Raw genomic sequence first — 14,015 nt, 5'->3', positions numbered from 1 at the left:
TTTACAGAAGGCTATTGAGGATTATGAAACATGAAGAATGCAAAGGTCTCTAGAAAAGAACTTCCAAAACAGAATGTCAGGGCTGAAAAGGGTTCCCAGGTCACAGAAAGTCAGAGCTGGGAGGAATCTTAGAATAGAAAATTCAAGACCTGAGAGGGCTTTTATCAGAGCTAGGAGGACCCTTAGAACAGAATGCTAGAGCTGGGAGGGTCCTTAGCACAAAGAATCAAGGCTGGGAGGACCCTGAGAACACAGGATATCAGAGCTGAGAGGGTCTTTAGAATACAAGAGTGTCAATGTTGGGATGACCCTTAGAGCAGAAGGTCAGAGCTAGGAGGGTCCTTAGAACAGAGTGTCAAGACTGGGATAGCCCTTAGAATAGAATACTAGAGCTGAGAGAACCCTTAGAACACAGAGTATCAGACTTGAGAGGGCCCTTAGAACTCCCAGTATCAGAGTTTGGAGAACCTTTGAGTAGAAAATGTTAGACTTGGGAGGTCCTGAGAAAAGAAAAATGAAAGAACCAGGAGACTTTTAGAATACAGAATGTTAGAGCTGGCTATGACAAAAATCCCAGTACTGGGAAGGCCTTTAGAGATTATTTAGTTAAACCCAAAGGCAACTAGGTGGCTTGGTATATATAGAGCTTAAGCCTGGAATCAAGAAGATATTTTGAGTTCAAATTCTTTCCCAGACACTTACTAGTTGTGTGACCTTGGGCAAGTCACTTAACCCTGTTTGCCTGAGTTTCCTCATCTGTTAAATGAGCTGGAGAAGGAAATGGAAAATCACTTGAGAATCTTTGCCAAATAAATCCCAAATGGAGTCACCAAGGATCTGACATGACTGAACAACAGCAAAGTTCAGGCTGACCTTGTTTTACCTGTGGGGAAACTGATATTGAGAGATATGAAATGACTAGCCCAAGGTCTCACAGGTGATGAACCTGTAGGAACACAATTAAAGCCCAAGGCCTCTGATTCCAAATCCAGTATTTTTTCCATGACTCCATTATGCCTCCCATGCCCTCAAAGGAGTTGGTCATTAAATATTTCACTGCATACACAATCTCACTAATTTTGGAGGCATATAAAGTGAATTGCTAAGCCTGGAATACTTAAGCTTAAATCCTTCTTCTGATACTGTGTAGGTTTAAGTCACTTAACCTCTGTTTCCCTCAGTCTCCTCATCTGTAAAAAGGGAATATTAATACCTCTCTACTGCCCACCATGTACTCCAAGCTTCAAATAAACCAGGTGAATCTGTGTCTTTGTGACTTGAACTTTCATGCCTCTAAATCTTTATTTAGGCAATTTCCTGTATCCCAAAAGGATTCCTCCCCACTTTGCTTATCAATTAAACAACAAGCATGTATTTATCAAGGGCCAACTATGTATCCAGGCTACAAAGAAAACAAGAAGGGTCCCTGTCCTCAAAGAAACCAAGGAAGATATATAATAATTTTTGAGGGCTACCAGTGAATGGAGGGGAAGGAAAGGTTTTTGAGTAGAAGCCTACACTTGAACTGGGCCTTGCAAGAGAAAAGGGATTCTAAAAGGCAGAGATGTGGAGGGAATCATTCCAGACCTGGAGATAATGCTCACAAAGGTAGGAAGGTGAAAACAGAACATCACACAAGAGGAATGGAAACAGGCCAGTTTGGTTGGAACTTAGAGTAGGTGAAGACTGAAGAAAGCCTGGAAATTCACTTTCCATGCTCAATTGGAGCACCCACAGATGGATGAGTGAGTGAGTGAGTGAGTATGAATGAATGAGCTTTTGTTAAATCCTTACCATGTGTCAGTAATGTTTACTTGAGGGGAAAAAAAATCAAGATATTATCTGCTTTCAAGGAGCTCCTAGGTCAGGTGGGAAAGAAAGCTTAGCCATAGCCCAGAAAGGTGTAGCAGGAGGGTGATTGGCAAGGACCAGAATGTCTTAGGTTGGACAGGTCATTGGGAAAAGAGGGTCAGGGTGGAGTTCAGGGAATTGAGGCAGGGGAGATGGGCAAGTCATCTGGTCTGTCTCATCAGAAGGAATAAGAGGGGATGACACAGTGGATAGAGCACCAACCCTGGAGTCAAGAGGTCCTAAGTTCAAATCCTGCTTCAGACATTTAATAATTACCTAGCTGTGAATTGTGTGACCTTGGGCAACTCACTTAATCTCATTGTTGTGGAAAACAAAAAAAATTACACCAATATATTACAAAGAATATACATTGTAATCAAGTGGAATTTATACTAGGAATGCAGGGATGGTTTAACATAAGGAAAACTACTAACATACTTGCTTATATAAATAAAATTAAATATAATCATATGATTGTCAATAAATGCAGAAAAAGATTTTGATAATACCATACTTAGTTCAATACTTATTTCTATTAAAAAGACTACAATGGGAGAGGTTAGGTGGTGCAGTGGATAAAGCACCGGCACTGGAGTCAGGAGTACCTGAGTTCAAGTCCAGCCTCAGACACTTAATAATTACCTAGCTGTGTGGCCTTGGGCAAGCCACTTAACCCCAATGCCTTGCAAAAAATCTATTGGAAAAAAAACCACTATGATGTACTGTATCAATGAATTTTTCCTTAAATTGAGAAAAAGCATTGATTTAAAACCATTAGCAAGCATTATTTGTAATGGAATTACAGTAGAAACCTTCCCAATAAGATCAAGTGTGAAAAAAGAGTGCCAACTGTCACCAGTGTTAGTCAATATTGTATTAAAATCCTAGAAACAAGGATAGCTAGGTGACGCAGTGGATAGAGTACTGGGCCTGGAGTCAGGAGGACCTGAGTTCAAATTCAGCCTCAGACACTTAATAATTACCTAGCTGTGTGGCCTTGGGCAAGTCACTTAATCCCATTGCCTTGCCAGAAAAAAGAAGGAATAAGAGCAAACAGCCTAGGAGAAGGGGAGGGCAAAAAGGGAAGCTAGTCCTTTCTCATGGGAACAGCTTTTCCTGATGCCTAGCCATCCCAAATGGTACACATATGTTGTCATGGCTATTCAGTTATTTCCAGTCTTGAATGAATCTTCATGATCCCATTTGGGATTATCTTGGTAAAACTACTATAGCAGTTTGCCATTTCCTTCTCCAGCTCATTTTAAAGTTAAGGAAATAGAAGCAAGCAAGGTTAAGTGACTTGCCCAGGGGTATCTAGCTGGTAAATATCTGAGGTTGGATTTGAACTCAGGTCTTCCTGATTCTAGGTCAGAGTCCACCCATCAGGACTAACTCACAAACCACTCATCCTGGCAACATGCTGTTATCTGTATAATGCATATTGCTGAATATGTGATGAGGAGGATGGAGCTGACTAGATGAAGCCAGGAGGATCTGAATTTAAATCCTGCCTCAAATACTTTGTACCCGTGTCACTTTCTAGCAACTAAGTGGCCTACAATCAGGAAGACCTGAGTTCAAAAAGGGCCTCAGATACATACCAGCTATATGATCCTAGACAAGTCACTTAACCTCTCTCTGCCTCAGTTTCCTCTTCTGTTAAATGGGATAATAAAGCAGCCACCTCCCAGGGTTGTCATGAGGATCCAATGAGATAATAATTATCAAAAGTTTAACCCTGTGCCTAACACATGGTAGGGGATTAAAAAATACTTATTCCTATGTCACAATCTGTAAAATGAAAATAAAAAAACATTTGTAAACTCCCTGCCTCCCAGGATAGACCAGGAGAAAGCACTGTTTAAACTTCATAGGTGTAAGAGTTAAAATGGGAACTTGAAACTATCTTCCCACATTGTTTTTTTTTTAGTTGTGATGCTCACTAGGGAGCTTCTGTAGTTTTTCTGTCACTTGCAAATGGGAGCATCTGGAGAATTTCAGATTTCAGATGGATCTCTAGGCAGTCCCCCTTCCTTTAGGACTTGGTATTGAACTAAGACACTGGCAAAGACCTCTGAGGGTGAGCAGATGAGTCCCTATTTTCTATCTCTTTTAATATCAATGATCAGAGGACCAGGGAAAGAAGTCATGATTGGAGTTAGAGCTTTCTAGGTGTTCTCAGATAGGATGTGGAATGCCCTCCTTTATTTTTTTCTCATGGAAAGCCAAATTTCAATTTAAACAATTCCATCTACTTTTTCTGGTTTACCCCAGCTGTTAGATACTTCCTCCTCTATCTATAGACACGGCTGAGTGGGCAGCTAGGTGGAACAGTGGCTAGTGACTTGGCCTTAGAGTCAGCTGGATGGGAGTTCAAATCCAGCCTTAGACACTTGCATCTTACTTGCTGTGTGACCTTGGGCAAGCCGCTTAACCCTGATTGCTCTGCATCCAGGGCTATCTCCAGGCCTTCTGATTCATATCTGGCCACTGGACCCAGATGATTCTGGATGAGAAAGTGAGGCTGGTGACTTAGTATTACCTCCTCACTCAAATCCAATTCATGTGCTTGTTGTCATGGTATCAGCTTCCAGATGTCAGGGTCTTCTTCTACAATGAAGGACAAGAGTATTTAGACACTGGTGAGCTAAGCATGGTAAAGTCAATGAAGAACCTCTAAGAAGCCAGGACCCTGAGTTCACGTTGGACTTCTGACACATATTAGCTATGTGACCACAGACAAATCTCCTGGACTCCCAGTGTTCTAGTTAACCCTTTGTTGTTCGGTCTTTTTTTTTTAAAAAAAACTGTGTTGGACTCTTTGTGTCCACATTTGGGGTTTTCTTGGCAAAGAGCTTGAAGAGGTTTGACATTTCCTTCTCCAGATCATTTTCCAGATGAGGAAACAGAGACAGAGTTAAGTGACTTGTCCAGGGTTTTGAATTCATGAAAATAAGTCTTTTTGATTCCAGTCAGGTGCTCTGTCCATTACATCACCTAGCTGCCCCTAGTTAACCCTCTAAGACTATAAATTGCTATTTTGTCACCTATTCACCAATGAAATCACACATCTAGTTCCTCTCTTTACATATACCTATGCATATATGTGCAAATTTTCTCCTTTTGATGGAAGCTCTGGAAGGTATGGCAGGCAATTAACAAGCACCTACTATGTGATAGGGCTGTTTTAGGCACACAAAGAAATTTAAATAACAGCCTCTGCTCTCAAGAGTTCACTGCCTAACTGAGGAGACAACATGCAAATCCTCAGATAGAATACAAACCAGATAGATGAAGGAAAAATTGAGGATGGTCTCAGAGGGGAACCACTGACAATAAGGAGAATTGAGAAAATCTTTTTGCAGAAAATAGGACTTTAGTTGAGTGTGAAAGGAAAACAGGGCAGCCATGGGGGGCAGAGCCTTCCAGGTATAAGGGACAACCAGAGAAAACACCCAATCAGAGATGGAGTGCTGGGTTTGAGTAAAAACAGTATAAATACTAAGATATCAATTTTTTTTCCCCTAAATTAAAGGTAATAGTCCTTGGTCTTTGTTCAAACTCCACAGTTGTTTCTCTGGATACAGATGGTATTCTCCATTGCAGACAGCCCCAAATTGTCCCTGTTTATTGCACTGATGGAATGAGTGAGTCCATCAAGGTTGATCATCGCCCCCATGTTGCTGTTAGTGTGTGCAGTGTTTTTCTGGTTAAAACAGTATAAATACTGTTATTAAATTGATGTGGGAGACTAGAAAAGTAGAACAGGGTCAAAATAAGTAGCTTGCCCAAGGCCACACAGCTAGGTCATTATTAAATGTCTGAGATTGGATTTGAACCCAGGTACTCCTGACTCCAGGGCCAGTGCTTTATCCTCTACGCCACCTAGCTGCCTCTATGGGGCTGATTTATGAAGGGATTTCAAAGCCGAGCAGACAATTTTAGATTTGATCCTGCAGGTAATAGGGAGCCACTGGAGTTTATGAAGTAGGGGGATGGTCTATGCTTTAGAAAGGTCAATTTGACAGCTGATAGAAGGTGGATTGGAAGAAACTTGAGGCAGGGAGACCAATCAAAGGTTATTGTAATAGTCTAGGTGGCAGTAGAGGACATAAGGAGACTTCTAACAGAGATGTTACAAAGCAGAAATAGGACAAGACAACTGATTGGCTATGGGAATGGGGGAAGATAAATAATGAGTCAATGAATGGTATCTGGTTATGTGCCTGAATAATTAGTCAATAGTAGTTGGCAACGTAAGGGGAAATAGTTTTGGAAGAAAGATAATGAGTTCCATTTTGGATATGGTGAGTTTAAGATAGGTGTCTGACAGAGAAGTAGAGATATGATTGGAAATCAGCAGAGAGGTTAGGAAAAGATCTAGATAGAATCATCATCATAGAGATCATAACTGAATCCATGGGAGCTGATGATTTCACCAAGTGAAATAGGATAGAAGGAGAAGAGAAGAGGGTAGGTATGACCTGAATAAAATATGACTAAGAAAACTAAGAAGACATCAGAACATATAACAAGAGAACCAGGAAAAGTCCAGTGTCAGTAAAATCCAGAGAAAAGAGAGCAGTTTGGAGAAAAAGGGGGATTGGCAGAGAGGTTAGAAAGGATGAAAATTTAGAAAAAAATTAGACTTGACAATGAAGAGATCATTGAGCACTTGACATAGTTTCAATTAAAAGATGAAGTCAAAAGTCAGACAGCAGAGAGTTAAGAAAAGTGAGAGGAGAGGAAGTGAAGAGCTCAACTTTTCTTGTCTCTAAGCCCTCCTCTCTTCCTGTATCACCTAGATACTTGGTTCTACACTTGAGTTAAAAAAAAAAAACACAACCCCAGTAGGTAAACTGGACCACTAGGTATGTGACTCTGGACTAGTCACTTAAATTTGTTTGCCCAAGTTTCCTCATGTAAAGTGAGCTAGAGAAGGGAATGACAAACCACTCCAATAAGTTTGTAAAGAAAACCCCAAATGGGGTCACAAAGAGTCAGACAAAACTGAAAAAAACCCCAAATTATTGCTATGAATTGGTCAGTTTGTAAGCATTTATTATGAACTTACTCTGTGTCAGTACAAGGGAAAAACAAAGAAAGGCAAAAATAGTCTATGTGCTCAAGGAACTCAGAGTCCAGAGGGATTATAATTAGGAAAAAATATGTACATGCCAGATCCATACTTAAGGAAAAGTTAATTTTTTTGTGGCAAATGGAGTTAAGTGACTTGCCCAGGGTCACACAGTGTTGTTAGTGGTTGCATTTGGATTCAGGTTCTTATGACTTCATATCAATTGCTCTATTCACTGTACCACCTAGTTACCCTTTTTTTTGGTTGTTGTTTTTAAATCAATGAACAATAAACACAAAAGGAACATGCATTCTCAATCGTGTCACAATGAAAATATGGTCTGCTGTGAAAAATGATTTGCAAAAGTCTGCTTTTCTTCTCAAGGAGACACAATATATATGCAAATTCCCTACAAAATCTCAGACAGAATTGTGTAGCAATTAGTAAACAGATACATGGGTACATGGTGGCCAATGTTTTCTCCGTTGTTATTTGGTATTGATAACAATACCATCTGTGACTGTTTCCTTTTTTTGGGAATCTTCCCTTTTTAAAATCTTGAAAATCAACACCTAGGGCCTTCTAGTGGAGATTTATTTAGGTTCAGCTTCAGTTTCCACCTTCCACTTCTCAAATGCTATTTCTATTTTAGCTCACTGGGTACTGAGGCAGCCATGGCAAGAGGGGATTCTTCCATCAGACTGTGAGCTCCATTAGAGCCAGGATTGTTTTGGTCTTTGTTTATATCCCCAATGTTTAGGACAGAGCCTGGTACATGAGGTGTTTAATAAATGCTTATTGACTTGATTTTGGAAATGTGTCAAATCTGTTCCATTTTGTATTTATCTGTTGTCCGTATTTAAATGGGGGGGGGGAGATAGGTGAGGTTGCCTCATTTCACAAGAGTATTTTCTTTACTCTGGTATCAAGAGTAAAAAGGGCCAGAGGGGCTATTCAGAGTAGACACCCTCTGAGTACAAATCCAGTGCAGGTGAGAGTTGGACCCAGCTGTTACAAGTTCTCTGTCTCTTTTCAGTATCCCTGATGGGATCCAACTTTTTTTTCTGTACCCTAACCTGAGTTTATTCCAACTTAGTCTAAGAATTTGTAATTAAGAATTTATTTATAGTCATCAATTATATGTAAATTATAAACATAATTTATTAAAATTAAATTTATAAACTATGTATAGTTCATGCATAATTTATGTCTATAATGAATATATACAAATTATAAATATAATTTATAATTATAAATTATATGTGAATTATAGATATAATTTATATTGATAAATTATGTGTAAATCATAAATATATTTTATAGAATCACCTATAATTTTATATGTGCTTTATAATTTTAAATTATAAATGTGTCTTATAATTATTATTAATTTAGAATTTACATTCTAAGCCAGTATAAGAATTTACAAACCCAACAATTCAAAACTAATTTGGCTCATGGTCTTTCTCCTCCTACTGAGAATTTTATCTTCTTCCCATCTTTGCTCAAGCCAAAAGGCCTACTTAGATTATGTAGATTAGGCTACATTTTGTTAAGAAAAAAAAAACAATTTTTAAAGGAAAATTAAAATTAAGCAGAGTCTGCAATCTCAGTTTCCTTTGACCCTTCTCTACAGGGAAAATGAAATAATCCATGTTTGTTCTTAAAGTGCACAAGCTGAAATTTCAAATTCTTCCCCTCCCAGGTTGACCTATGGGTATTTCCCAGGGGCACCCAAATGATTTTTTTAGGGAAGCAATCTCCAGTGGGTCCTGCTTTCAAAGTCTCATGAGGAAGGGGAGAAAATCAGGGGTTTTTTCTTTCTGTTTTTCAAGGAGAGTGCACTTAATCTCCCATTATCCTTTCCCAAAATACAAATGAGGTTGTATTCCAAAAAATAGTTTGTCTCTGGCTAGTCATATATGGATTGAAGAAAAGGTCAGCATTCCTGGTGAAGATTTCTGGATTCTTTTGGTCACCTCCTTGTGGTGATTGTTTTGATAGAGAAAAAATAGAGAGATAATCAGAGATAGAAACTGACCTGTGTGTTAGGCACTCACTGTACTGAATGTTATTATTTTTTTTTTAGGTTTTTGCTAGGCAATGGGGTTAAATGGCTTGCCCAAGGCTTCACAGCTAGGGAATTATTAAGTGTCTGAAACCGGATTTGAACCCAGGTACTCCTGACTCCACGGCCTGTGATCTGTCCATTGCACCGCCTAGCCGTCCCTCACTGTACTGAATATTAAAGATACAAAGAGAGACTAAAGCAATCTCAGTTCACAGTCTAATGGATCAGTTTTCATTTTATCTGGTCAGGGAAAATGGTAAATATACTTTATGGTGGAGATTTTGAGGTGAGGCATGGGATGGATTAGATGGCTACAGAGGTCTCTTTCAATTCTTTATGATAGAAGACAAAGGTAGAGAGAATGAGAAATAGAAGTTAAAGGGACAAGAACCTACATGTACAAAATTATTTATAACAGCTCTTTTTGTAGTGGAAAGAATTGGAAATTGAAGGCATGCCCTTGATTAAATGAATGATTGAACAAATTGTGGTATGTGTATGTAATGGAATATGACTGAGCAGGTAGATTATAGAAGAAATATGGAAAAGCTTATGTGAACTGCTGCTTAGTGAAGTGAGCAGAACCATGGAGAACAGGGTACACAGAAATAAGCGACATTATGCGATCACCAATTATGATAGACTTAGCTCTTCTCAGCAATACAACGATCCAAAAGAATTCCAAAAGACTCATGAAAATGCTATCTAGGTTCAGATATAGTTGGAATACAAATCGAAGCATATTATTTTCACTTTGTTTTTTTTTCATGGTTTTTTTCTTTTTGCTCTGTTTCTTCTTTCAGAAAATATGTTTAACATGAAAAAAAGACAGAGTGGCATCAATAGATAAAAAGACATTGAGAGATCCCTTTCTCCCCCTCTTCTGTGGAAGAGAACTTTTCAAAAAGATCATAGTAGCACTGTCTCCCTTAGAGGGAAGGTCCCAAAGAGGGTAGAGCAGAATCAGGAAGTTGTCCTCACCCGCTGCTGGCACCAAACAAGGAAAGGTGGAACTCCCCTAGGGTGGGAAACTCTTGGAACCAAGTTGCTGGGGGGACCCAGGGACTCTTGAAGTAGAGATAATATGGGACTTCCCAGTTCTTCTCTCTCCTCTTTTCTTTTTCTTTTTGTCCTTCTTACAACAACCATATGTGTGATAGAGATAGTGACTGGGTGAAAAAGAGACAGAAAAAGAGAGCTTTGGAGTTAAGCCCCCAAGTTTTCTGACTCATGGTCTATGGCTTCCAGACTCCAGGCTTGTTCCTGGACTCCTTTCTCCTCTGCTTTTTCTAGACTCTCTGGGACTTCATAAGTGTCTTTTGTTTTGTTTATTATTAAATTGTTCATTCAATAATAATAACAATGATAGTTTACATGATACTTTGAAAAATTCAAATCTATAAAGACTCATTAAGACCTGCTATGTGCGTCAGACGTTACAGTAAGTACTTGGGTTATATTGACAGAACCTAAAAAAAGTTCTTGTACTCAAGGAATTTACCGTTTGCTGGAGGCAGGGTATAGGCAGGTGGTGGTGATGAAATATAATAGGTACAGAGATCATAGAGATGAGAAATTTCAAGTTGGAAGTAAGCCCAAGTAATAGGCAAAGCAATCCTAAGCAATTTCAGATGGAGACCGCTCAAAATGGGGAAATTAGAAAGGTTTCTCGAAGGAGGTGGCATTTGAGCTAAATCTTTGAGATGCTAGAGATTCCAAGAAATGAAGGTGAGGTACAAGGGGCATCCAAGGAATTGGGCACAGCCTGAGTAAAGGCCAAGTGTTGGGAAACAGATGCTCCATACAAGGAATAACAAATTGACCAGGCTGACTGAAATGAGAGTATATTTATTAGGAAACACTATGAAATCAGACGGTCAACTCATGGAAGCTGATGAAGAATGAGAATAATAGAAGGCCTAGGACAGAACCATAGAGAACTCCAAGTTGGGGGCATGAACCAAAGGTAAAAGGAAGTGACTCAATAGCGAGTACTATGCTCAGAGCTTTGCTTTAGGAATATTCATATATGGAGAATGAAAAGGGGAGGAGGAACTTGAGGCACAGTTAGCAAGTAATATTTGTAGTATAGACCACAGTTGGATCTGATAGTAAAGTACATTGATGTGTTGTGAGGTAGGATCAATAGGACTAGGTAACTAATTGGAAAGGTAGAGTGAAAAAAGGGTAGAGTTAAGGATAACACTGGGGGTGGGGGGAGACCCTGGCTGACTGGAAGGAAGGTGCTACCTGCAACAGAAAAAGGAGAAGGAAGGAAATAGGCATTTATATGGGTCACAACAATCTGTCAGCTACCTCTTTTTTTTTTTTTTTTGCAAGGCAAATAGAGTTAAGTGGCTTGCCCAAGGCCACACAGCTGGGTAATTATTAAGTGTCTGAGACCGGATTTGAACTCAGGTACTCCTGACTCCAGGGGCTGGTGCTCTAGCCACTGCACCACCTAGCTAGCCATCCCTTGGTCAGGTACTTCTTAAGGGCTTTATAAATATAATTTAATTGGATCCTCACAACAGCCCTGGGAGGGATGAGCCCTATTATACAGAAGAGTCAACTGAGGCAGACAGGTTAAGTGAGTTACCTAGGGTCACTCAACTAGTAAATGTCTGAAGCTGTATTGGAACTCAGGTCAAGATTCTCAAGGATTTGGAGAGGAGGAGAAAGGGAAGAGAATTTGCTAGCCGTGGGTTGGGATGTCACACTTTTACCAGTCGACCAGCATTTATTGAGCACTATGTATACCAAACAATATGCTAAGTGCTGGCCATATAAAGGAAGGCAGCAACAGGCCCTGCCCTCAAGGAGCTCACATTCTGATGGAGAAGACAACATGCAAACAGCTCTGAACAACTGAATGAGACACTCTGGTTGGGATGATGATTTGATTTAATGTTTTCTCCTGCTAAGGAGGTAGGGGAGTGAGGGGAGGATAGGTTCCTCCCAGTAATTCTAAGAGATAGGGAAGATATTTTCACCTCCATTTCACAGAGGAGGAAATTGAGTTTGAGAGAAAGGAAATGATTTGTCCACAATCACACAAACAAAAAGTGTCTGAGCCTGCAGTTCAGAGCCCCTTTTCTTGATCTCCAGCTGCTTCTTTACAGTGTTGCCTACTCCATATGGGGCCGGGTATTGAGTAAGTCTGAGGAAAGAGATGCATCAGGTGGTTTCTTAACTGAGGGAGGATAAAATGAGGACAAAGTAACTGTAAGAAATAGTAGGTTAAGGGACGGCTAGGTGGCGCAGTGGCTAGAGCACCGGCCTTGGAGTCAGGAGTACCTGGGTTCAAATCCGACCTCAGACATTTAGTAATTAACGAGCCATGCGGTCTTGGGCAAGCCACTTAATGCCATTGCCTTGAAAAAATTAAAAAAAAATAGTAAGATAGGACAAATATCACAGGAGAGGGAGAGGAGCAGCTACAAAGTTGTGAAGACAGATTTCTTAGTGACTGGCTGCTGGCTGGATCAGGGAAAGCTTCCTGGAGGCAATTACATATCAACCAAGCCTGGAAAAGTGGGGAAGATTTGGACAAACTGAGATTTGGGAAGGATAAGGCAGACTTCAGGAGGAAAGAGACCTGCACAATCCATTTGACTCATAATATGAGGGAAGAAGAACAAGGCCAGGTTTGCTCATTTCCACCACACCTCTATCTCTGCTTATTAGCATTACCTCTCACAGCTTCTGATTTGAAGAAGGAAGTCTTCAGTCTGACGCAGGAAATCCTCCAAATTTGCTGTTTCTCAAACATTGCTCTGTCCAGTTCTTAGCAGAGCCCCCTGGGGTTCCTCAATTCTGCTACTGATACTTTCTACTTACTACTTCTACTACTACTACTCTTTTCATTTACTTCTTCCCTGGAAAAGTGTTAAAATCTAATAGTGAGTGGGGCAATTAGGTGGTGCAGTGGGTAGAGCACCAGTCCTGGAGTCAGGAGGACCTAAGCTCAAATCCAGTCTCAGACACTTGATAATTACCCAGCTGGGCAAGTCACTTAATTCCACTGCCTTGTAAAAACAAAAAAAAAAAGGTTGTAGTGAGCTATGGAGGACAAATAAACTTCTGGACTACTTAGCACACCTCTCAGTTGGACCAACAGCTCTAACTTACCCTATTCAACAGAAAGTCACCCGCCCTTACACCTAGCAGAGTCAAGGCAAGTGGATTCCACTCATCTCTTCCTTGCCTTGAAGTACAAGCAGGGTCTACATGACCAATATCTCATTTAATCCTTGAAAACACTAATTGCTTTTTTAATTCACCATTCTTTCATTCCTTCTTCTTCCCTTTTGTTGTTGAATCGGTCAGTTGTATCCTACTCTTTGCCTAGAACATGCCGGATCCTTCTATCCTCCATTATCTCTCCAAGTCTACCCAAGTTCATGTTTGTTGTTTCCATGTCACTCTATCATCCCCTTTTCCTTTCATCTTCAGTCTTCCCCAACACCAGGGTCTTTTCCAATGAGTCCAATCTTCTCTCATTATATAGCCAAACTATTTAAGCTTCAGCTTCAGTAGTTGACTTTCCAGTGAATAACTTAAATTAATTTCTTTAAGTAATAACTGATTTAATCTCCCTGCTATCCAAGGGACTCTCAAAAGTCTTCTCCAGTACCATCCTTCTGAAGCATTGATTCTTCTGCTCTCAGCTTTTCTTATAATAGTCCAACTCACATAGCCATTAGTTGCTACTGGAAAAAAATCAAAGCTTTGACTATGCAGACCTTTGTTGGCAAGGTGGTGTTTCTGCTTTTTGGTATGCTGACCAAATTTGCCATAGCTTTCCTTCCAAGGAGCAAGCATCTTTTAATTTCACGGCAAGAATCACCATCTGCAGTGATCTTTGAGCCCAAGATTATAAAATCTGATACTGTTTCCATTTCTTCTCCCTCTATTTATAGGAAGTAATGGGACCAGTTGCTAAGATCTTAGTGGGTTTTTTTAAATGTTAAGCTACAAGCCAGCTTTTCCATTCTCCTTTTTCACACTTATCAA

The sequence above is a fragment of the Macrotis lagotis genome, chromosome X, assembly GCF_037893015.1.
Source record: "Macrotis lagotis isolate mMagLag1 chromosome X, bilby.v1.9.chrom.fasta, whole genome shotgun sequence".
Taxonomy (NCBI): domain Eukaryota; kingdom Metazoa; phylum Chordata; class Mammalia; order Peramelemorphia; family Peramelidae; genus Macrotis; species Macrotis lagotis.
The sequence above is the reverse complement of the archived record's forward strand: the minus strand, read 5'-3'. Positions refer to the sequence as shown.